Genomic DNA, 24,737 nt, shown 5'->3' with positions numbered 1-24,737 from the left:
ACAGATATGGATGGTAGTTGGTGTTGCAGGACTTACAGAAATGGGGACGGTTGTAGGATTGGAGAGTACACAGGTAGCGATGGTACTTCGAGCTGCAGGAGTTTATAGAGATGTCAGAATTGTTGGTGCTGGGGGTTACATTGACATGGACAATAGTTGGAGCTTCGGGAGTGAGTGAGGGAGGGAGGAAAAAACGACACAAAACGACACGACCAGCTATCTCTAGTAGCCATACACTCAGACAACCAGCAACATGAATTTGAATGGGAAAACACCACTATCATAGGACAAGCCAGACAGAGAACAACCAGAGAATTCCTAGAAGCATGGCATTCATCCCCAAACTCCATCAACAGACACATTGACCTGGTCACCATATACAAACCACTACAGCTGAAACTAACACCCGGAAACGGCAAGTTCATCCATCAACAGACACATCGACCTGGACCCCACATACAAATCATTGCAGCTGAAACTGACACCCGGAAGCGGCAAGAACAAACCAACATAAATACCGGAAGAAACATCAAAGCAGCGCTTCACACGAGGCTCCAACAGCACTGATGATGTTCCCTAGCCAGGGAACGAAACGTTTGCAGCAAAAACTTCCAGCTCGGCGAGCAGAACCACAACAACGAGGTAGGGAGGGTTGAAGGGACTGGATGAGTTTACACAGCCAGGGAGAATTGTAGCGATTGAAGGGGCCAGAGATGCTGAGGGTTATAGGGCTGCAGGAGATCAGAGAGTTAGTGAGGACTGTGAAGGCAGGTTTGCAGCATTCCCATCAGTTACACAGAGATGTGGAGTGCTGTTCTGGAGGAGGTTACAGAAATCAACAGGTTTGCAGATACTGGAAGATATGAGGAGGTTACAGCGACAGGATGCATTGAGGAGTTGGAGGCTGCTACAGGTATTAAACATGCAGCAGGGATCAATAGGAGAAAGCAGATGCTGGAGACCAGAGTTGAAAAATGTGGTGCTGGAAAAACACAGCAGGCCTGGCAGCATCCGAGGAGCAGGAGAATCGACGTTTCGGGTTTAAGCCCGACTTCAGGATTCCTCGGATGCTGCCTGGCCTTTTGTGTTTTTCCAGCACCACATTTTTCAAATCAGCAGGGGATCAATAACCTTATATTGACTAGGATGATTGGAAGCTGTGGAGATAAAGAATGAGAACTGCAGGAACTGAAGAATATCACAGAGATGAGGAGTAACATATGTGCTGGAGGTGTGAGAAAATGAGCTGTATTCAATGGAGTCAGGGAAGATACAGGGTGATCTGAAGGGACTACAGGTCATAAAAAGGATAGTAAGGCTTCTCAGTGTTCGATGGGGGCAGTTTACTCAGACAGAGTATTTTATGGAATGGTGTTAATTAGAGATTAAGGGATTTATACAGAATTGAGGGACAAACAGAGATACTTAAGGGTGTAGTGAATGAAGGCATCTGTTGTTGTTGGGTGCTGAAGTTATGGAAAGTATATGGACCGGAAAGCTGGACAGTCTGCTAGAGCTTACAGTGACAGGAACAGCAATAGGGCCTGGATACACTAACACAGCTAGGGAGACCATGAGAACCTTTTTCCACGTATGGAGTCAGCTATTACGAGGGGGCATAGATTTAAATTAAGCGGTAGTAGGTATAGGACTGATGTTAGGGGTAGATTCTTCACTCAGCGAGTCGTGAGTTCATGGAATGCCCTGCCAGTAGCAGTGGTGGACTCTCCCTCTTTATGGGCATTTAAACGTGCATTGGATAGGCATATGAGGAAAGTGGGCTAGTGTAAGTTAGGTGGGCTTGGATCGGCGCAACATCGAGAGCCGAAGGGCCTGTACTGCGCTGTATTTTTCTATGTTCTATGTTCTATGTTCTATTGCACACACTGGAGGAGGTTTCTGCTTTCGGAATGGTTGTAGGGGAGGGTAACGTTTACACAGATAGGAGAGGTAAGAGCTGGAGAAGATTATGAAGATGATAAAATGGATGGACATATTACAGGAGCTTACATTGACAGAATGGGTGATATCGACGGGAGGATGTTACAGAGATAATGAGTCTTGTAGGAACTGGATTGAGAGAGTCACAAGCATTGGAGTGGCTACAGCTTTGGAGTGCTACAGGGACCTGAGAGGATTACGCAGATAGGGATGATTGGAAGAGCTCCACATTTTCAGAAGCTTTCAGGACTGGAAGAAGTTGCATAGATAAGGAGAGATATTGGAGCTGAGGGAGTTCACAGAGACTCGAAGGTTTGGGGGTTTTGGGACTGTTTATGGATAAAGTGATTATTTTTGGCGACAGTAATATGGAACACAGAGGGAGAGTTTAGATTAGATGCCCCACAGATTGGAAACAGGCACTTCCTTCGAACAAGTCCACACGAACCCTCAGAAGAATAACTTACCCAGACCCAGCTCCTTCTGATTAACGCAACTAGCACTGTGGACAACTTAGTATAGCCAATTCACCTGACCTGCACACCTTTGGACTGTGGGAGGAAACTGGAGCACCCGAAGGAAACCCATGCAGACACAGGGAGAATGTGCTAACTCCACACAGACAGTCACCCAACTCTGGAATCGAACCCGGTTCCCTGGCGCTGTGAGGCACCATTGCTCACCACTGAGCCACCGTGCTGTCCCAAATTGCAGAATTACACAAGAGAGATTATTGAGATTGGACATGTGATCGAGACAGGAGCAATTTACAAATAGGGAAGGACGTCAACATTGGAGTAGGTTTCAAATATACAACAGAATTATAGGAGGGGTGGAAGTTACAGAAATAGGAGATTTTCTGGGAATTACAAGCATTCTAGGTGCTGGAGTAGACGAGTTGGGCCGAAAGGTATGTTTCCTTGCTGTATGACACTATTACATGACAAGGGACAATGAGAGAAGGGGAGCAGGGAACAGAAAGATCGCAGGTTTTAATACTAACTCCTTAAGGGAGGCTTGCTTTCCCCTCTGTTGTCCCGATGCTCACTAAGACAGCACAGGCCTGGATGAATAACTGTGGACTCCCGATGCTTTCTCAGGAAGGCTCAGTACAGTAGAGCTGAAAGTAATCCTCTCACAAGAGGGTGGGGATTGAGCCTGGGACCATCGTGCTCTGTGTTCACACTTCAATACCGTATATATGACATGTTATCTGGACCAAAGTTCGAGCCCTTAAATACACTCTGCTCTGTTCACTGTGAGTGATCTTACCTCACTCCAAGATTTACTGAAGGCTCCAGATCTCACTCTCCATCTCTCTGGCTGACCAACTGTCTTCAATGTGATGATAGATGAGACAGGAGTTGGGAATTCTGCTGAGTCAGGAATATACTGAGCACCTACAGGAAACAGAGAAATAGAGAGACTGGTAAATAAGATTGTTGCAGTGAGGGTTACACATGGAGAATGATACTGAGTCCCACAGGGATTTGGAAGATCCCAGTCTTCATCTCTGGCCTTTGCTGCTGTGTCTCTCTGGAGTGTAGAATACTGCTGGCTCAGGATCTGGACTAGTTGCAAGAGCGAGAGACGCTGAAAGAGGCAGCAATTAGACCCTCACAGTGACAGATACCACATGGAGAGATATTGAGTGATATCACCAGAGAGCAGGAAGGTATCAGGATCAAATCACAGTCAGGACGAAGGGGGTTGATTCATGGTGCACTGGGATCAGTACTCAGGGATGAGGGAGGAATCAGTGGGACAAGCAATGGCCTGGTGTTACTCTTACTAGACTGTTCATGCAGAATTTAATGTTGGTGTCAGGGATACCCATCTGACTACTTAATGTCCTATAAAGAAGGAAATCTGTTATCGGCTGCCGGTCTGGCCTACATACGAATTCAGACATAAAGTAATGGGATTGGCTCTCAAATGTCCTCTGAAATGGTCTGGCAAGCCACTCAGCTCTAGGGCAGCTTGAGGTTGGCATGAACTGCTGACCAGCCAGAGACAGCAACATACCATGACTGCATTAAAAACAAAACTGCTGGGGCCAGTGTCCTGGCTAAACATATCGGTAGGTTTATGGACAGGGCTTTAAACTGACAGAGAGGATGCAGGGCTGAAAATGTGTTGCTGCAAAAGCGCAGCAGGTCAGGCAGCATCCAAGGAGCAGGAGAATCGACGTTTTGGGCATGAGGCCTTCTTCAGGAATGAGGAAAGAGTGCCAAGCAGGCTAAGATAAAAGGTAGCAAGGAGGGACTAGGGGGAGGGGCGTTGAAATGTGATAGGTGGAAGGAGGTTAACGTGAGGGTGATTAATCCTCACCTACCACCTCACCAACCTCCATATACGTCGTATCATCCGTCGTCATTTCCACCAGCTCCAAACGGACCCCACCAGCAAGGATATATTTCCCTTCCCTCCACTATCAGCATCCCAAAAAGACCACTCCCTCCTTGACTCCCTCGTCAGGTCCACATCCCCCACCAACCAAACCTCCACTCCCGGCACCTTCCCTGCAACCACAAGAAATGCAAAACTTGCGCCCACACCGCCCCCAATTACTTCCCTCCAAGGCCCCAAGGGATCCTTCCATATCCACCACAAATTCACCTGCACCTTCACACACATCATTTACTGCATCCGCTGCACCCGAAGTGGCCTCCTCTATATTGGGGAGACAGTCCACTTACTTGCAGAACGTTTCAGAGAACACCTCTGGGACAGCTGGACCAACCAACCCACCCATCCCATAGCTCAACATTTCAACTCCCACTCCACCAAGGACATGCAGCTCCTTGTCAGACCATGGCAACACCACGGCTGGAGGAAGAGTGCCTCATCTTCCACCTAGGAACCCTCCAACCACAAGGGATGAACTCAGATTTCTCCAGCTTCTTCATTTCTCCTCTACCCACCTTGTCTCAGTTCCAACCCTCAAACTTAGCACCACCTTCCTAACCTGAAATCTTCTTCCTGACCTCTCCACGCCAACCCCCACTCTGGCCTATGATCCTCACCTTAACCTCCTTCCACCTATTGCATTTCCAACACCCCAAGTCCCTCCTCACTACCTTTTATCTTAGCCTGCTTGGCACACTTTCCTCATTCCTGAAGAAGGGCTCATGCCCGAAACGTCGATTCTCCTGCTCCTTGGATGCTGCCTGACCTGCTGCGCATTTCCAGCAACACATTTTCAGCTCTGATCTCCAGCATCTGCAATCCTCACTTTCTCCTCAGAGAGGATGCAGGGAGAGGGTTCAGGTGAAAGGAGCTTTCCAAATCCAAAGAGCAAATGTGAAGCCTCGGAACAGCATGGCGATGTGGCTGAAGACAAGCAGAAAGGAACAGGAAGGGACAGAGTTGAACTAAAAATGTACATTACTGAATAGGATTATGATAGGAAATTGTGTGAAAACGTAAATTATATATTTTTTTGGAATTTCGAAAGTATCTGAAATAAGGTAATAGACTTGTGCCACAGAGATCAATGAGATTCAGTCAGCAGAGAGACATGATTACTGGGTGAACATAGGTGGAACATAAATATTCAACGTTAAATAACCGTTCAGAATAGCAGGAAGAATGGAAAAGCAAGATGGGAAGCCTGACAGTAATGGCCAACAAAGGTATTACAGAGAAAGCACTTGGCTTCAGATTATGCAATTTAATCATCCTGAATGCAAATTTTGGGTGCTACGTTGCAAAAACACAAGCAGGAGAGCAGTTTTCACGCTGCCTCACAGTTTTTCCTTGCTTATCCCTGCATTAAACAGGAATTCATTAGAATTTATAGCCAAGGTGGTGTGATAATTTTGGGAGACTTCAATCTTTGTATAATCAGGAACAGACACATTGGCAAGAGTGATATTATCCGAGATCCTCTTTGAATATTTTCGTCTGTGTTTCTTTGAATAACACATTGTGCAACTGGCTAGGGATGTAAGTGTCTCAGATCGACCGTTAGTTGATGAAGCTGAGTGAAGGAGCAATATCACACCGAGATTCTTCAGGAAATTATACCGGAATTCAAAGAGATTATGATATTTTAAAGTGACCATAAAGCACACCCGAGCATCAGTAACCAAGCCAATTACATGATTTTGAGAGAGAGAACAGACCAATGTAAACAGGGTAAACAGACTGAAATGTCAAGCTGTAAATGAACAGTGGAAAACATTTCGAGCCAGAGAGTCCGAGAGACGTACAGCACATAAACGGATCCTTCAGTCCAACTTGTCCACGCCGCTCAGACTTCCTTTCTTAATTTCGTCCCATCTGCCAGCACTTAGCCCATATCCCACTCAACCCTTTTTATTCACATGCCAATCCAGATGCCTTTTGAAAGCTGCAATTGTACTAGCCTCCACCACTTGCTCTGGCAGTACATTCCATACATATACCACACTCTGCGTGAAAACGTTGCCCTTTTAAATCTTTCACCTCTCACTCTAAACCTATGCCGTCCAGCTTTGGTCTCCACCACCTCAGGGAAAAGACCTTATCGGTTTATCCTATCCATGCCCCTCATTATTTTTTAAACCTCAAGAATGTCACACTTTAGCCTCTGACGCTCCGTTGAGTTTCAGCATCTCCCTATAGCTCAAATTCTCCAACCCTGGAAACATCCTTGTAGATCTTTTCTGAACACCTTCAAGTTTCACAACACCTTTCCAATAGGAAAAGGATCAGAATTGCATGCATCATTCCAAAAGTGGCGTAACGAATGGCCTGTTCAGCTGCAACATGACCTCCAAATTATGATACTCAATGATCTGACCAATAAAGGAAAGGATATCTAACACCTTCTTCACTATTCTATCCACCTGCGACTCCACTTTAAAGGAAGCAATGAACCTGCACTTCAAGGTCTCTTTGTTCAGCAACATTCCCTCGGACTTTGCCATTAACGTGTATAAATCCTGCTAAGATTTGCTTTCCCAAAATGAAGCATCTCGCTTTATCTGAATGAAACTCCATCTGTCACTCCTCAGCCCATTACTCCATCTGATCAAGATCCTATTGTACTCTGAGGTAACCTTATTCACTGTCCACTGTATCTCAAATTTTGGTGTCATTGGCAAACTTATTAATGGTGTCTCCTACGTTCATGTCTAAATACTTTACATATTGATGAAAAGTAGTGGACCCAGCACCAATCTTTCTGGCACACCATCGGCCTCCAGTGTGAAACACATCTTCCTCAACCAACTTGTGTCTTCTACCTTTGAGCCAGTTCTGTATCCAAACGGCTAGGTCTCGCTGTATTCCATGCGATCTAACCTTGCTAACCGATTTTCCATGAGAAACCTTTTCAATATCTCACTGAAGTCCTCGCAGATCACGTCCAATGATTTGCTCCCATCAATCCTTTGTGTTACTTCTTCAAAAAACGCAATCAATTTATTGAGACATGATTTCCCACACACAAAGCCATGCTGACTACCCCTACTCACTCCTTGCCTTTCTAAATACATGTAAATCTTATCTCGCAGGATTCCCTTCATCAATTTACCCACTACTGATATCAGGCTCACTGGACTATAGTTCCCTCGCTTTCCCTTACCAACTGTCTTAAATGGTGACACCACGTTAGCCAACCTCCAAACTTCCAGCACTTCACCTGTGAGGATCGATGATATAAATTTATCAGCAAAGGGCCCATCAATCACTTCCCTAGCTTCCCACAGAGTTCCAAAATCACCTGATCAGATCCTGGGGATTTATCTGCTTTTATACGTTTCAAGACATTCAGCATCTCCTCCTCTTTAATATGGACATTTTTCAAGATGTCACCATCTATTTCCCCACATTCTATATCTTCCAACTCCTTCGCGACTGTAAACACTTATGTGAAACAGTTGTTTACTATCGCCCCTACTCCTGCAGCTCGACACAAAGGCTACCTTGCTGATATTTGGGGGGCCCTATTTTGTCCCTACTTACCTTTTTGTCCTTTATGTATTTATAAAATCCCTTTGGATTCGCCTTAACCCTGTTTGCCCAAGCTATCTTGTGACCCATTTTTACCCTCCTGATTTCCCTCTAAGTATACTCCTCTATGTTTTATAGTCTGAGGATTTACTTGACTTCTCGTGTCTATACCTGACAAATGCTTCCTTCTCTTTCTTAACCAAAACCTTCGTTCTCTAGTCATCCAGCATTCCCTACACCCACCAGCATTGCCTTCTACCCTAACCGGGATACTGTATACTGTCTCTGGAAAGACATTATCTCATTTTTGAAGGCTTACCACCTTCCAATGATAAAGGTTTCATTCCCTCAAACTCCCCAATTCCTGCATCTCACAAAACTGTCACTTGAAAATAATGAAAAAATAAAGAACATTCTAATAGAAGGCTTCGCTGAGGTGAGCTCTGATCAATCCTGTAGATCTGGAGATCACCACTTGCACGGTTAGTGCTTTCTCCCAAAGCAGCACCAGGTCAAAGTCAGGCACACAGACAGAATGGGCAAATAAATTCCCATTTGAACTCACATCTCCAAGTCTGGGAACCTGAAGTTATGCACAGCCATTCTGGTAAACATCTTCAAAATTATTCATCAAGATCGGCCCAATCGTCTAAACAAAAACAAATCAACCATTCACACTAAAACATCCTTCATGTCCCACACCCATTCTCGGTCCCATCCTGCAGGTTATACGAATCACGCTACCGATAACCTCCTGCAGGATCCCCGTTCCTTCCTACATTTGTACCATGCTCCATGTTCTGCAGCCCTTTCTACCTCCGTAACATGGGCCAGACTCGACAACTCTTCCTTCCTCTGCAATGTTCCCCAGAAGGGCACTGGTGGACGGTGGTGTTTACAGAGTTAGGGAGGGATATCAGGACAGGAAGATTTTGCAATTATTAGTAATATTGAAGTGGCTAAAATTGGCTTTGGTAATTTTCAGCATTCACGCCAATAAAGGAGTTTACAGAGCTAAGGAGGATTGTAGGGATTAGAAGACGTTTCACAGTTTATGAGTTTTGTGGGGACTGGAGGAAGATACCAAAATACAGAGGGTATAAGTTTGAAGGATTCTGCTGAAAACCTGTACTGAGTTAAAGGCAGGATTCTTGGTAGTGTGGAGTAACGCAAGAATCTTGGAGTCCACGTTCATAGATCCTTCAAAGATGCCAGCCAAGTTGATAGTGGTAGAAAGCAGGTGTGTGATGTGTGAGCTTTCATGAGCAGGGAGATTGAGGTAAAGACCGTTGAGGTTATGCTGCAGCTCCATACAGCCCTGGTTATTCCACTCTTGGAATATTTTCTGGTCGCCTCCTTATAGGAAAGATGTGGAAGTTGTGGAGAGGGTGCATAAAAGATATATCAGGATGATTTGTGGATTGAAGAAATGAAGAAATGTTCGGGAAGCCAGGGATCTTCTCATTGGAATGAAAAAGGATGAGAGCTGACTTGATAGATGTGTACGAGATGATGAGAGGTTATCATAGAGTGGATGGCCCAAGAATTTTCCTATTGTGAAAATGGCGAGGACGAGGGGGCATAATTTTAAGGTAATTGGAGGAAGGTTTATGGGAGATGCCAGAGGTAGGTACTTTACACAGAGAGTGGCGGGTATGTGGAATGAACTGCCAGCGTTGGTGGTAGAGAGAGTTGCATTAGGGACATTTCATTATTTTTTGGAAACACACGTGGATTATAGTAAAATTAATTTCTCAAAATGGAGACCTGTGCCCTGTGGTGTTCCACGGTGATCCGTGCTGGGTCCAGTGTTGTTTGTGATATGCATAAATGATTTGAAGGAAGATATCGGTTGCCTGATTAGCAAGTTTGCAGATGACACTAAGATTGGTGGAGTACCAGATAGTGATTGGGACAGTCAGAGAACACAGCAGTGTATAGATCTATTGGAGAGATAGGCAGAGAAGTGGCAGATGGGGAGTTCAAGCCAGGCAAATGCGAGGTAATACATTTCAGAGAGATCTGGGTATTCAGGTCCATTGTTCCTTGAAAATGGCAACGCAGGTCAGTAAAGTGGTTAAGGCGGCATACAGCATGCTTTCCTTCATTGGACGGGCTATAGAGTAAAAGAGTTGGCAGGTTATGTTACAGTTGTATTGGAATTTGGTTCGGCCACATTTGGAATGTTACATACAGTTCTGATCACCACATTACCAAAAGGATGTGGATGCTTTGGAGAGAGTGCAGAAGAAGTTCACCCAGATGTTGTCTGGTGTGGAAGGTGCTAGCTATAAAGAGAGGTTGAATGGATTTGGGTTAATTTTATTGGAAAGAGAAAGGTTTACTGGGGACCTGATCGATGTCTACAAATTCCTGACATGTGTAGACATGGTGGATAGCAAGAAGCTTTTTTTCCCCAGATTGCGGAACTCAGTTACTGGGGGTGTCAGAAGCTCAAAGTGCGAGGGAAAAGGTTTAGAGCAGATATACGTGGAACCTTCTTTATGCAAAGGGTGGTGGTGGTCTGGAACGCGTTGCCAATGGAGGTGGTAGAGGCGGGAACGATAACGTCATTTATGATGTATCTCGACAGTTGCATGAATGGGCAGGAAGCAAAAGGATACATATCCTTAGAAAATAGGCAGCAAGTTTAGACAGAGGATCTGCATCAGAGCAGGCGTGGGGGGCCGAAGGACCTGTTCCTCTGCTGAAATATTCTTGGTTCCTTTCTTCTTTGAATCGTCTGCAGGTTAGTTTGATCTTAGAGTAGGATAAAAGATTGGCACAGTATCAAGGGCCGACGGGACTGTACTGTGCTGTACTGTTCTGTGTTCTAAATAGAGAGGGTCACAATGGCAGGAAGTCTTGAGAGGATGGGATCTGAATGGATAGATATAATTAAGAAGGTTTGCTCGGAGTGACAGATGTAACAGAAACACTAATGTCCTGATCTGGAACAGACCCAGACTGGGTGGGCTGTGGGGACTGGAGGTGTTTCACAGGGGATGAGGACCATAGAGAGCCACGGGTGTTACAGAAATGTGGAGAGCTTTTGGGCCTGCAAGACTTCATGGAGATGGGGAAGTTGGGAGGGATGGAGCAGTTTACACGGATAAGGATGTTGGTAGGATGGAGTGGTTTACACAGAGTGTTTTAGGTGAATGGAGAAGTTTAGAGGGAAAAGGGTGCATAGACTGGACGGCCAAACAGAGATATGGAGGGCAGTCATGGATGATGTTTATACATACAGGAAGGTTTAGGTTCTGCAGGTTAGTTAGATACGGAGGGTGTAGAGTCTGACAGATTTTCCAGAAGGGCAGTAATTTTGGTTGGAGACAGTTTCACAGATAAGGGAGCATTAATAAACTCGTCCAGAATGGTAAAAGTGGGAAGGGTTGTCGGGAGTGCGACGTTACACAGATAGATGTGCAAGTGCTGGAGATGGTTATGGAGATGAGTGGTGAATGGAGAAACTGGAGGAGATGAAATTAACGGTGGTGTGCTAGTGATGGAAGGATGTTACACAGATAATGAGACTTATAGGAACTGAAAGCCACTTGATTTGGGGTGGGTTATAAAGCGTGGGAGTGCTACAGGGACTGAGAGCCCTTTTGGGTCTCCCCAGATTGATCGTGTCTTTAGGACTGTAAGAGGTTACATAGATATGGAAACATTAAAGGCAATGTGTGCCTTCCTCTTTTTCCGAAACAGAGTGGCGACACCTCTTATCGGCCAGGAATTCCTAATCCTGCTAGCTATTCTCTTCACCCTAACAGGGACATACTGGATTCTTGTGATCAAACTTTTAAAAGCCTCCCATTTGCCAATCATTCCTTTTAATTCAAACAGACTGACCCAATCGATTTTAGTCATGATTACGTGCCGGTGTTGGACTGGGATGAGCAAAGTTAATAATCACACAAGGAGAAAGTGAGGACTGCAGATGGTGGAGATCAGAGCAGAAAAATGTGTTGCTGGAAAAGCGCAGCAGGTCAGGCAGCATCCAAGGAGCAGGAGAATCGATGTTTCGGGCATAAGCGCTTCTTCAGGAATCTTCATTCCTGAAGAAGGGCTTATGCCCGAAACATCGATTATCCTGCTCCTTGGATGATGCCTGACTTGCTGCGCTTTGCCAGCAACACATGTTTCAGCTAATAATCACACAACACCAGGTTATAATCCAGCAGGTTTATTTGCAAGCACTAGCTTTCGAAGCACTGCTATTTCATCAGGTGGATGTGGAGCACAATCCTAAGGCACCGAATTTATAACAACAGGAATTCAGTGTCATGGAATGAAATATTAAACAAGCTTAGATTAAGTCTTTAATCTTTCAAATCTAGCGCTTTCCAATACAGAGGGACCTCTATTATCCAAATATCAATTAATCTAATATAAGATTATCCAAAAGAGATCTAGAGGTCCCGATAGAATCATTACATCAAAGACCTGTTTCAACCCTGGATTGTGTTTGTTTTTGTTGACAGTGATTAAAACCGATCACAGTTGCATGAAATGCTGCCGAGAAAAGTCCTGGACATCGGGCCAAGATACCATCTCAAAATGACGGACCTCCCACCCTCTCTCCCTATCCCCACACTTCCACTGGAATTCTATATAGGGGCAAATCCTAAACCTCCCTTCCCCAGACATTCTCTCAAATATTATTCTGTACAGGGCAGAGGTGCAACCTTTCGAAATGTTGCAGTGAAACGTTGTATGCGGCTGTCTGAGCGTGTGTGTGCATGAGCGTGTGTGCTATTTGGAGACTTACCCACACCCCCAAAGGCAGTAGATGTCTAACTATTGGTGTCCACTCTAGCTGCCCAGAAGGGGGAGTGGATGACGGGGACAGGGGACTGGGGGCACGGGCATAGACATGGATTGGACGGTGAGTGTGGTGGGCGGGGGATGGTGTTGGATGGGTTTGGGGACCGGCTGAGGGTGATGTCGAACGTGTTTGGGAGGTTGGGGCAGGCGGTGAGTGGAGGGTGGTGTCGGACGATTTTGGGGGCAGGGGTCGCTGTTGGGTAGGTTTGGTGCAGGTGGGGGAGGCGATGTTTAGGGGCGGGTGGGGCCAGTGTTGGATGGGTTTGGAGGCGAGCGGGGTGTGTTTATTGGGGTCTGGCAGGGCATCGCGGCTCGCTCATGGCTTGCTGCTGCCTAGTCACCTGAAGAGGGAGCAGACTGGACTGAAAATTCCGAGCCCCAGAGGAAAGGCATTTAATCGATTAACCTAACCATCAATTAGCCGACCGAAATAGCGCCCGCCCATCTCGTTTAGATAATCGAGGTTCCTCTGTAAACCATCTGAACTATAACCTGGTGTTGTATGATTTTTACCATCACCCAATCAACCCCTGCTCAATCCTGCTGAATGGCACCAATATTGGCCCAGTTCCAGTTTAAGACATAAATCTGTCAACCTGTCTGATGTTTTTCCACAAGTATGTTAAAACAAAGACAGTTGTGGCCACTGGACGCAATGTGCTCTCCGAATGATACTTCAGTCACTTGCCTGACCTCGTTTTCTGAGGAGAGGTCCCGTGTTGCATCCGCCTGGATATCATAGAGACCTCTCTGTCTTGATTTATGAAACTTTCTTGGACACATTTCACAAATTCCACCCAGTACAGGCCTTTTACACTCTGGGTGACCCATCTAATTCAGGGGAAATTAAAATCTCCAACCAATACTCGTCTATTATTTTTAAAGGTGCCTGCAAACTCACTACACATTTGCTCTACTCGTACCTGCTGGCTATTTGACAGTCGCGGCCACCAGCCCAGCAGACTGATCATCCCCTTTTTGTTTTTATTTTTTTAAAAATGGCCTCATTTGATGACTGCTTAACAGTGTTGTCTCGAAGCACTGTTGTTATATCCTTCCTAATCGAAAGGACTATTCCCCCTCCACACTTACTTGTCCTTCTCTCACGCCTATGGTTTCTGTATCCTGGAAAACCGAGCTGCCAATCCTAGTCTTCTCTCAGCCATGTTTCTGTTATGGCTATAATATCCCAGTCCCCAGTGCTAATACACGCTCTGAGCTCGTCTGCCTTACCAGGCAGGCCTTGTGCGTTGAAATAAATGCTCTTTAAACCAGAAGTCTTTTCCCTCACTCGACTGTATCCCTGAATATCCTGAATAGGTAACTTGTTCTTGATGGCTGATGTATTTCCGCTGAATTTTGATGGTCCCTCTCTCACTCAGAGTGTCAACTACCTGCCAAACTAGTTCAAATCCTCCAGGATAGCACTACCAAATCTCCTCGCTGGGATGCTGATGCCCCTCTGCTTCAAGTGCGAACCATCCCACTGGTACAGGTCACCTCTACACCAGAAGAGATCCCAATGACACAAGAACTGAAAACCCTGCCCGCTATAGCAGCTCCTCAGCCATATATTCATCCGGCCTTTCTTGCTATTTCTATCCTCAGTGGCATGTGGCACTGGGTGTAACATGGAGATCATTAACTTCAATACCCTATTTGTTGAACTTCTTACCTAACTCCCTATACTCATTTCACAGGACCCCATCCCTTTGTCTACACCTGTCATGTGAACCGATGTGCGTAATGACCTCTGGCTGTTCCCCAGAATGTTCAGTGACGACTCAGAGACATCCATGACCCTGGCACCCGGGAGGCAGCACACCATCCTGGGGTCTCTTCTGCAGCCACACAGTCTCCTGTCAGTCTCCCTCCCAACTGACTCTCCTATCAGTATCACTATCATTAGAGAGGATTTGGCAAACAGAGACAGGGAGGAACTCCCTGCAGTTGGGTCCATATTAGGAAAGTGAAGTATTTTAAAGTGATGCAGTGAGGACGCAGGGCCAGTGTGCTCGCTGAAGGAGTGAATAGGAAAAGCAGCAAATCCAGCGAATACTGATCAAGTAATAACGTGAGATTGACAAAGAAAATACAGTGCAATAAAATCAGGTGAAGCCCTTCATAAGTAGAGAGAGTGCAGGGGGATTGAGGAAAATGAGGGACAAACAATGGTCATAAAATATATTGGCAGATAAGATTGCGGAAAACCCACAGGTATTTTAGCTACATCGTGAGAGTAAGAGGATTCCCAGCGAAAGAGGGAGGCCTATGAAAAACCAAGAGGACAATCTGTGCATGGAGCCAGAGGAAGTAGGTGAGATCTTCAATGAATACTTCCCATCTCTATTCACACAGGAGAAAGGCATTGTAGCCGGGGATTTCAGTTGAGATGGTGAGTTTCCAGAACATGTTAAAATCAATAAGGAGGATGTATTAAATATTTTCACAGGCATAAATGTGGAGAACTCCGTAGTGCCCAATGAAATGTATCCCAGGCTGCTATGGCAGGTAAGGGAGGAGTTTGCTGGAGCTCTGGTGAATATATTTAATACTTTGCTGGCCACAGGTGAAATGCCGAATGTCTGAAGGATCGCTGATGTGGTTCCTTTATTCAAGAAGGGTAGCAGGATTAGGCCAGGAATTTACAGACCAGGTAGTCTGACAGCAGTGGGAGGGAAATTGGGAACAATTCTTAGGGACAGGTTGAATCAATAATTGGAAAGGCAGGGATCGATTGGTCATAGTCAGCATGGATTTGGAAAAGGAAGATAATGTCTGATGAAATCAGCTGAGATTTCTTTGAAATTACGATTGAAGATATTGATGAGGGCAGTGAAGATGTTGTGGTTGACATGGAATTCATTAAGGTCTTTGACAAGGTCCCACATGGAAGGCTGGTCCAGAAGGGAAGAGCCCATGGGATGCAAGGCAAGTTGGCAAATTGGATCCAAAATTGTTGGAGGGTTGGTTTGTGATTGAAAGCCTTTGCCCAGTGGGTGTACCACAAGTATCTGTGCAGGTTCCATTGCTGTTCCTTATGGGCATTAATCACTCGGATGTGAAAGCTGAAGGTATCATTAGTAGGCTTTCAGATGATATGAAAGGTGAGTGTGTTGAACACATTGAGGGGGATGGTCTCAGGCTACAGTCTGAAGGTTGAGGCTGGGACCAGAATTTCAAGAGAGTCATTTCAATCGACAAGCCAGGCAAGAGCACAGCAGGCAATGAGGGAAAATTGATCAATTAAGCTGCATTTACTTTAATGCAAAAGTATACAGATGAACACATGGCTTGGATGGGAGTATGGGACAGGGATATCACAGGAATTACAGAAGCAAAACTGAGGGAGGGGCAAGATAGGCAGCTCAATGCTCTACGGACAGATGCTACAGGATAGATAGAAGGGGAAGCAAGAGACGAGGGGGATTGGAGATCTTTTGATCAATGAAAACATCACTGCAGCACTTGAGAGGATATTCCTGGGCATCACCCAGTGAAGCTGTGTTAGTGGAACTGAGAAATGATACTGAATGATCAGTTTGATATGACTGTGCTACAGTCAGCGGGAAACTGAGCAGCAAATATGCCGGAGATCTCAGATATCTGAAAGAATGATAGGTCTGTAATGGCCGGGGATTTTAACTTTCTAAACTGAGACTTGTATTGCCAGAGTGTTCACAGCTTGGATGGAATAAATTTGTTCTGTATGTTCAAGCAAACTGTTTCAGTCAGTATGTTACTGGTCCGACTGGAGAAAGGGATAAAACCTGACCTCCCGTCGGGAAACAAGGGAGAGAAAGGGGCTAAAGTGTTTGTGGGGGAGCCCTTTGGCAAAGTCACCACAATTCTATTAGTGTGAAAATAGCAATTGAAAAGGACAGGCCTGGTCCACAAGTTAAAGATCAAAACTGGCCTTGTTCCAGTCCTGAAGGTATTAGGCAAGTCTTTCCAAAAGTTGATTCGAGGAGGTTATTTGAAATTAAAAGGACGTCGGGCAAGTGGGGTTCTTACAAAAGAGAAATGAATTAAGATTTCAGGGGCAGCATATTTCTGTTACTGTGAAGGACAATGCTGACACAAGTGGGAAACACTGGATGACTTGGGATATTGAGGTTCTGGTCAACACAAAACGGGGCACATGGTCTGTATAGCCAGCTGGATTAAGTGAATCCCTTGAAGAACATTATGGGTAAGAGGGAAATCATGAAGGCCTAAAGGGGAACTGACAGCGCTTTGGCAGATAAGGTTCAGGAAAATCCAAAGAGATTCTGCAAGTAGATGAACAACATAAGATTAACTTGAGACAGAATGTGACCTCTGACAGATCAATTAAGCTATCCATGAGTGAACACACAGGAAATGCGTGAGATCCGAAACAATAATTTCACTTCAGAACTTACTGTGGAAAAAAACACTGGGGAAGCAGGGAAATAAACAGTGATATATTCAAACGAGTCCACATTGGCGAACAGAAAGTGCTGAAAGTTTGAAAACGCATTAAAATTAGATAACTCCCTGGGAACTAATCAAGTACATCCCAGGACATTGAGGTAAGTTAGTGAAGAAACTTACAAAGATATTTCTATCACTGACAGCCACGGGTAGGGAGCCGGGAGCCTGGAGGGTGACAAATGTTGTGCCGGTATTAAGGAAAGGCTGCGAGGGAAAGACAGGAACAAAAACACCAATAATTTTGATGTCAGTGGTGCAAATGTTTTTGGAAGTGAGTCCGCGGGACAGGAGTTACATGCATTTGGAAAGGCAATGATTGATTAGAGATAGTCAGCACAGCTTTGTGCATACAAAAGAATGTCTCTCAAACTTGATAGAATTTGTTGAAGAGGTGACCAAGGAAATGGATGAAGACAGAGCAGTGGACGTTGTCTATACTGACTTCAGCAAGGACTTTGACAGGGTTTAGCGTGGTGCACTGGTTAGTAAGGTTAGATCACATGGGATCAGGGAGAGCGAGACAAACAAACACAAATTGGCTTAACAGTAGGAGACAGAGCATGGTGGGAGAGGGTCGTTGTGCAGACTGGGGGCCTTTGACCAGCGGTCTGCCATAAGGATCGGTGCAGGGTCCACACGTGTGCATTATTGACATAAACGAGAATATATGAATTATTGGTAGTAAGTTTGTGGACAGTAAAATACGTGTTATTGTGGGCAGTGAGTACAGTTATTATAGGTGTTCTTAACCAACTGAGCCAGTGGGTCAAGAAATGAAAGATGGAGTTGAATTCAGGTGTTGCATTTTGTTAAAACAAACCAGGGAGGGCTAACACAGTTAATGACAGAGCCCTGTGGACAATGTTGTCTAACAGAGACAGACCAAGGTGCAGTTACGTTGTGGACAAAACCTAGGAAACAAAGGGAGAGAAACGATGATGTCTTGAAAAGAGTCCCCATTATAGAAGAAGTCGTGCTGGAGATCATAGAAAACAAAGGTAGAGAAAGCCCGAGGTCCTGAACAAGTATATCCCACAACAATGTGGCAAAGTCGCAGTGGGGACAGTGTCAGAGGTATTTGTATCATTGTCCTTCGTATTTCCCTTGTCGGAGGTGGCTGAGGGGTGACATTACAAAGGTTTATAAAACCATGAGGGGGAAACGTGATGTGAATATTAAAGGTCTCTACTTCAGAGTAGTGGAATCCATAACTAGAGGGCAGAAATATGAGGTGGGAGGGGAAATACTTAAAAGCGACCAGCGGAGAACATTTCCACACAGAGAACGGTGCATGTCTGGAATGACCATCTGGGGAAGGGATAGAGAAAAGTAAAATTACAACATGGAAAAGACATTTGGGCAGATATATGGAGAAGTGCAGGTTTGAAGGGATAACAAATACATGCAAATGTGACTCGTTCATGAACAGTCGTCAGCATGGACGAGTTGCATGGAAGGAACCGTTTCCATGCTGCATGCCTCTGTTTCTAGGTATTGGAGGAGTAAACTATAGAGATAATGCATGGTGTAGACACTGAAGAACGTTACAGAAATAGGGATAATGGTATGGAATGCAGTATATTTCAAATATGGGGAGGGACTATAGGGAAGAAAGGAGGTTATAGGGACAGGAGCTGTTATAGGAGTTACACATTATTGAAGACACTGGTCCACGAGACATGGTATATGTACAGTGTTGGAGGGGGAACACAGATGAGAAAGATCCCAGACAGCATTCCTACCCACTCATGGGAAGCCTGCTTTCGCCTCTGTTGTCCTGGTGCTCACTAAGATATCACAGGCCTGGATTTGTTACTGTGACACTGCCGATACTGTCTCAGAACAACAAAACTTGCAGTAGACGTGGTGATTCAGCCTGGGGTTTGTCTGTGCACTGCTCCCCCTCCAGCATTGTTAGCCGATGTTTGGAGCCCCCCCGTAACTCTCTGCTCTGTGCACTGTGAGTGATCTTACCTCAGTACAGGGTTTATTGAAGGCTCCAGATCTCCCTTCCTTTTGTCTCTCTGGGTGACCAACCATCTTCAATGTGGTGATGGATGGGACACCCAGCTGCTGGGAAATCAATTGAGTACCTACAGGAGACAAAGAAAGAGACAGAATGGGAACTTAGACTGATGCACTGAGTGTTACACATGGAGAATAGTATTGTGTCCCACAGAAATCAGGAAAATCACAATCTCCATCCCTAGCGTGTGCTGCTGCCTCTCTCTGGGATGCAGAATTCTGTTGGCTCCGGATCTGGAGTAGCTGCAAGAGTGAGAGACGCTGACAGAGACTGCAATTAAACCCACACAGTGAGGAATACCACATGGAGAGAGACTGAGTGATAGCACCAGAGTGCCGGAAGGTATCAGGATCAAACAATCATGAAGGAAAAACAGGTTTAGCTTAATGATACACTGGTATCAGTGTTAAGGGATAAATAGCCTGTGAGCAGACAAAGTAATGGCCTAGTGATATTATTGCTAGTATATGTATCCCAAACCTCAGCTAATGTTCAGGAGAGACATGTTTGAGCCACATCATCTGAAATAGTGGAATTTGAAATGAATTATTTTAAAAATTGTGATTGACAATCTATAAATACCATTACTGATATACAATTAATCCAAACACATGTCATTCAGAGAAGGACTTTCGCCCATCCTCACGTGGTCTGCATGACATACCCACAGCAAAGTGTTTGCCTTCAAAGTACCCTCTGAAATGGCTGAGCAAGTTACTCAGCTCAAGGGCAGCTAGGGCTGGGTAAGAAAGGCTGGTCAGCCAGAGACACCCACATCTCATATCTGATTTAATAAATAATCCATTAGGATGGTCCCACTGGAACCGTGCTGGGAGCAGTGTCCTGGACAATCATGTCGGTAGGTTTATGGACAGAGCTTTAAACTGACAGAGAGGAAGTAGGGACAAGGTTCAGGTGAAAGGAGCTTTTCAAATCCAAAGAGAAAAGGTGATGCATGTGAACACCATGGGGATGTGGCTGAAGACAAGCAGAAAGGACCAGGAAGGGACAAAGTTTAACGAAAACTGTGCATGAGTGAATCGATTTGTGAAAGGAAATAATGCGAAAGAGTAAATTATGTTTTTGTTTGAATTGGCAAAATCTCTACAACAAGGTAGACTGATTTGTGACACAGAGATAAAAGAGATTTAGACACCAGGGAGACATGGTTACAGGGCGAACAAAAGTTGGACATAAATATTCAATGGATCACAACCTTGTGGAAGCTCAGTCAAAATGGGCAACGCAAACAATAATGGGTAAGAAAGGCATTACATGGAAAACATTTGGCCTAAGATCATGAAGTAGAGTCAGGCTGAATGTAAATTCTGGCTACTACTTGCCAAGGAGACAAATAGCAGAACAGTTTTAGGCCACTTAACAACATTTCATTGCTCATCATTGCATTAAAGAGGAACTCATTGGAATTTTTAATAAAGGCATTGTGATAATTTAGTGAAACTTCAATATTCAAATAAGCTTGACAATCACACTGACAAGAGTGATATTCAAATAGGAGATTGTAGATTTTTTGTCAGTGTTTCTTTGAATAACACATTGTGCAGCTGGCAAGGTACATAACTACCTCAGAGCGACCGTTGTGTCATGAAACTTCATGAGTAATGTCACCTGGGGAGATCCTCTGTGAAATTGTGTAAAGTGTGGTTTAAAGAATTATAAAATTTGAAGTGAATCACAGAAAAGACAAGTTACATCTAGAAACAAAAACAGCCAACTACATGAGTTTGAGAGGAGAACTGACCAAGGTATACAGGCTAAACAGACTGAAACATGTGTCTGCAACAGTGGAAAACATTTGAAGGGACAGTGTAAATCACTCAACAAAATGATGTTCCATTGAAACAGAAAATCCTCAGCAAGAAATTCACACCCACCCCTCACTCAGGACAAAATGGATCATATCAGATGATGAGGCTTAGACGATTACAGCAAAATACTTAAAATCCTGAAATGAGAGAGAGAGTTTAAGCAGTATGTGTTAAAGGGATTGCAAAGGGTCTGCGAGCAGGAGGGAGGGCAATGGGAAGAGGAATCTTTGTCAGGGAGAGGTGAAGGTGCTGGAGGTGGTGAGAGTGTTACAGGAAGTGGTCAGGGCCTGAATGGTGTTCCAAAGCCAGTACAGATTGCTGCAGCTGGAGGTGGTTGCATAGATGGGGAGAGTCATGTGTATTTTTATTTATTCATGGGATGAGGGTGTCACTGATTGCACCAGCATTCTTTGCTCCACTGCTAATTACCCAGAGGGAAGATCAGAGTCAGCCATATTGCTGTGGGTCTGGATTCACATGTAGGCCAGACCAGGTTAGAATATCAGATGTCCTTCCCTAAAGCAGGTAAGTGAACCTGATGAGTTTGTCTGACTGATCAACAATGCTTTTATGGAGGCCGCACCAATGTCTTGTACAGCCACGACATGATATCCCAACTCCGACTCTCAGTACTCTACCCAATAAAGGTAACCATCTCAAACACCTGCTTCACCAGCCTGTCTACTAGTGTCTCCACTTTCAAGGAACTATGTACCTGCATCCCTGGGTCACTGACTGACAATACTACCCAGGGCCTGAACATTAACTGTACAAGCCCTGTCCTGTTTTTTTTCAACAAAATGGAACAATTCACGTTTATCGAATTAAACTCCATCTTCTATTCTTCAGTCCACTATTCCAGCAGTACTGTTCATCCTATTGTTTCATAGATAACCTTCTTCACTGTCCACATTACCAGCAATTTCACTGTCACCCAAAAACACTGACTTAACAGAAAACCAATATTCCCATCCAAACCATTTATCCAAATGACAAACAACAGTGACCCATTGCACCGTTTGTCACATGGCTCCAGTCAGAAAAACAACATGTCTCTCATCACCCTCTATCACCTACCAACAAGCCAATTTTGTACCCAGTTCCCTCACTCCTCCTGAATGCCATATCGTTTTACAGTGATCAGGGCTTATTACACAGTTTACTACACAGAACAGTACAGTACAAGACCCTTCGGCCATGATGCGATGCCAACCATTTATCCGTCTGTAAGATCAAACTAACGTACATACCCTTCATTTTTCTGCCATCCGTGTGCCAATCGAAGAGTCTATTAAATGTCCCTCATATATCTGACTCTCCTACCATCGATGGAAGTGCCATGCCCCTGTACTTTCAGAATGAGCCATAAATCTGTTTTGTCACATTCTCGAAGGATTGAATAAGATTTGTGAGGCATGACCTGTCCGTTACAAAGCCACGCTGAGTATCTCGAATGAAACTATGGTTTTCTATGGAGGGATACATCCGCGCTCTCAGAGTCCTCTCCAATAATTTGCCTACCACAGACATAAGAAAGTGTGGTCTGTAATTCCAAGGATTTTCCCTATTCCCTTTCTTGAACAAGGGAGTAACATTTGCCACGGTCCAATCATCTGGCACGACTCCGGTGGACAGTATGGGTGCAAAGGTCATCGCCAAGGGTGCAGCAATCCATTCCCTCGCTTCGTGCAGTAAACTTGGGCATATCCTGTGGGTCCAATAGACTTATCTATATGGATGTTTTACACAATTCTCAGCACAGCCTCATTCTTAACATTAACCTGTTCACATGTATCAGTCTTGTTTAAGCTGCCCACACAAATGACAAGGTCCTGCTCAGTAGTGAATACTGAAGCATAGTATTCATGAAGGAAATCCCCTACCTCCTTTGACACCATGCTCCCTCCACTATCCCTGACCAGCCCTACCTTCATGCTCAACATCTTCTTGTTCCTCACATACCTGGAGAATGCCTTACGGTTTTCGTTAATCCTTCCCAACAAAGCTTTCTCATGTCCCATTCTAGCTGTCCGAGGTCCATTCTTCAGTTCCTTCCTGGCTACCTTCGGTGAGTCGCCAGAGTGTGGAAACAGGCCATTTGGCCCAACAACTCCATACGGACCCTCTGAAGAGCATCCGGCCCAAAACCATTCCCCCACACTATTACTCTCCATTTACCCTAAATAACATGTCAATCCTGCACAACCCTGAAGACTGTGGGTAATTTACCATGGCTGATTCACCTAATCTGCACATCTTTGGAAACTGGAGCACCTGGAGGAACCCCACGCAGACATGGGGAAAACTTGTAAACTCCACACGGACAGTCGCCTGGGACTGGCATCGAAATCGGTTTCCTGGTGCTATAAGGCAGCCGTGCTAGCCACTGAGCCATCGTGCCGCCCCCATATAATCCTATAGAAGTCGAACGATCCTTGCATACTCAACCTTATGTAAGCGTCGTTCTTCCTCTTGAACAGGTGTCCTACATTCCTTGGAAACTTGTCAAATGCTTTGCTGAAGTCGATATACACAACGTTGACTGCTCTGCCTTCCTCTATCTCTTGGCCACCCCCTTGAAGAGTCAATCCGGTTTTTGAAACATAGTTTCCCACTCACAAAGCCATGCTGACTATCTCGAATCAGCCCTTGCCTTTGTAAATATGCGTCGCTCTTTTCTCTCAGAATCTCCTCCAACAACTGCCCCATCACTGGGATGTAATTTCCTGGATTTTCCCTGCAGTCTTTAAGTGATGGAACAGTATTATGTTCCCGCTAGTCTTCCGACACCTCACTTCCCTAGCTTCCCACAATATTCTCGGATCGACCTAATGAGCTACTGAGAATTGCTTTACCTTTATTTGACTTAATATTCCAGCGTTTTCTCTTCTCTGTTGAAGATTCTTTCCAAGACATCACAATTTATTTCCCCAAGTTCCCGAGCTTCCATGCCTTTCTCCAGCGTAAATACTGACAAGACTTTTTTTTTGTTGAAGATCGCACCCATCTCCTCTGGTTCCACACATAAGTGACCTTATTGATCTTTAAGGGGCCCTATTCTCTACCAAGTTACTCTTTAGCCCTTATTGAAACTTGCACAAAGACTTCTGAAAATGCAAATACACCATATCCTCCGTACCATCACCCACCCCCACCACAGTCTGATCTAGTCTGACATTTATATTCACACCAACAAATAAAATCCAACAGGCTCAAAAACGAATTCTCTTTTATAAAGTGTGTTTCTAAGGGTTCAGTTTTTTTTTTATTGATATGTCGTTTCTCACTCATTTCAGCATACTCCTGACTTACTGTCAAGCTAACAGTATTTGTTTTTAGACTGGAAACATAAAGGTTTGTGCGAGTTCTTGTTTATCAATGAGAAAAAAAAGTAGCTTACAGCGTCATCAAGTAATAGAGAAAGCAAATCAAATGCTGCCATTTATTACAAAGGGAATGGAGGCTAAATATAGAGAGGTCGTACTAAAACGATGCAAGGTACAAGTCATACTACACCTAGAATATTATGAACAGTGTTTGTGCCCAGAGCAAAGATATTCTTGTATCAGAGGCAGGCCAGAGAAGGTCCACTCAGCTGATGTTGGAAATGGAGGGACTTTATAATAAGAAGAGGTGGACTAGATTGAGAATGAACCCATTGAAGTAGAGAAAAATGTGAGAGAAACTGAGTGAAACATGCAAGATTCTGAAGTGCT

This window comes from Hemiscyllium ocellatum, chromosome 33, assembly GCF_020745735.1.
Source record: "Hemiscyllium ocellatum isolate sHemOce1 chromosome 33, sHemOce1.pat.X.cur, whole genome shotgun sequence".
In the NCBI taxonomy this organism is placed as follows: Eukaryota; Metazoa; Chordata; class Chondrichthyes; order Orectolobiformes; family Hemiscylliidae; genus Hemiscyllium; species Hemiscyllium ocellatum.
The sequence above is the reverse complement of the archived record's forward strand: the minus strand, read 5'-3'. Positions refer to the sequence as shown.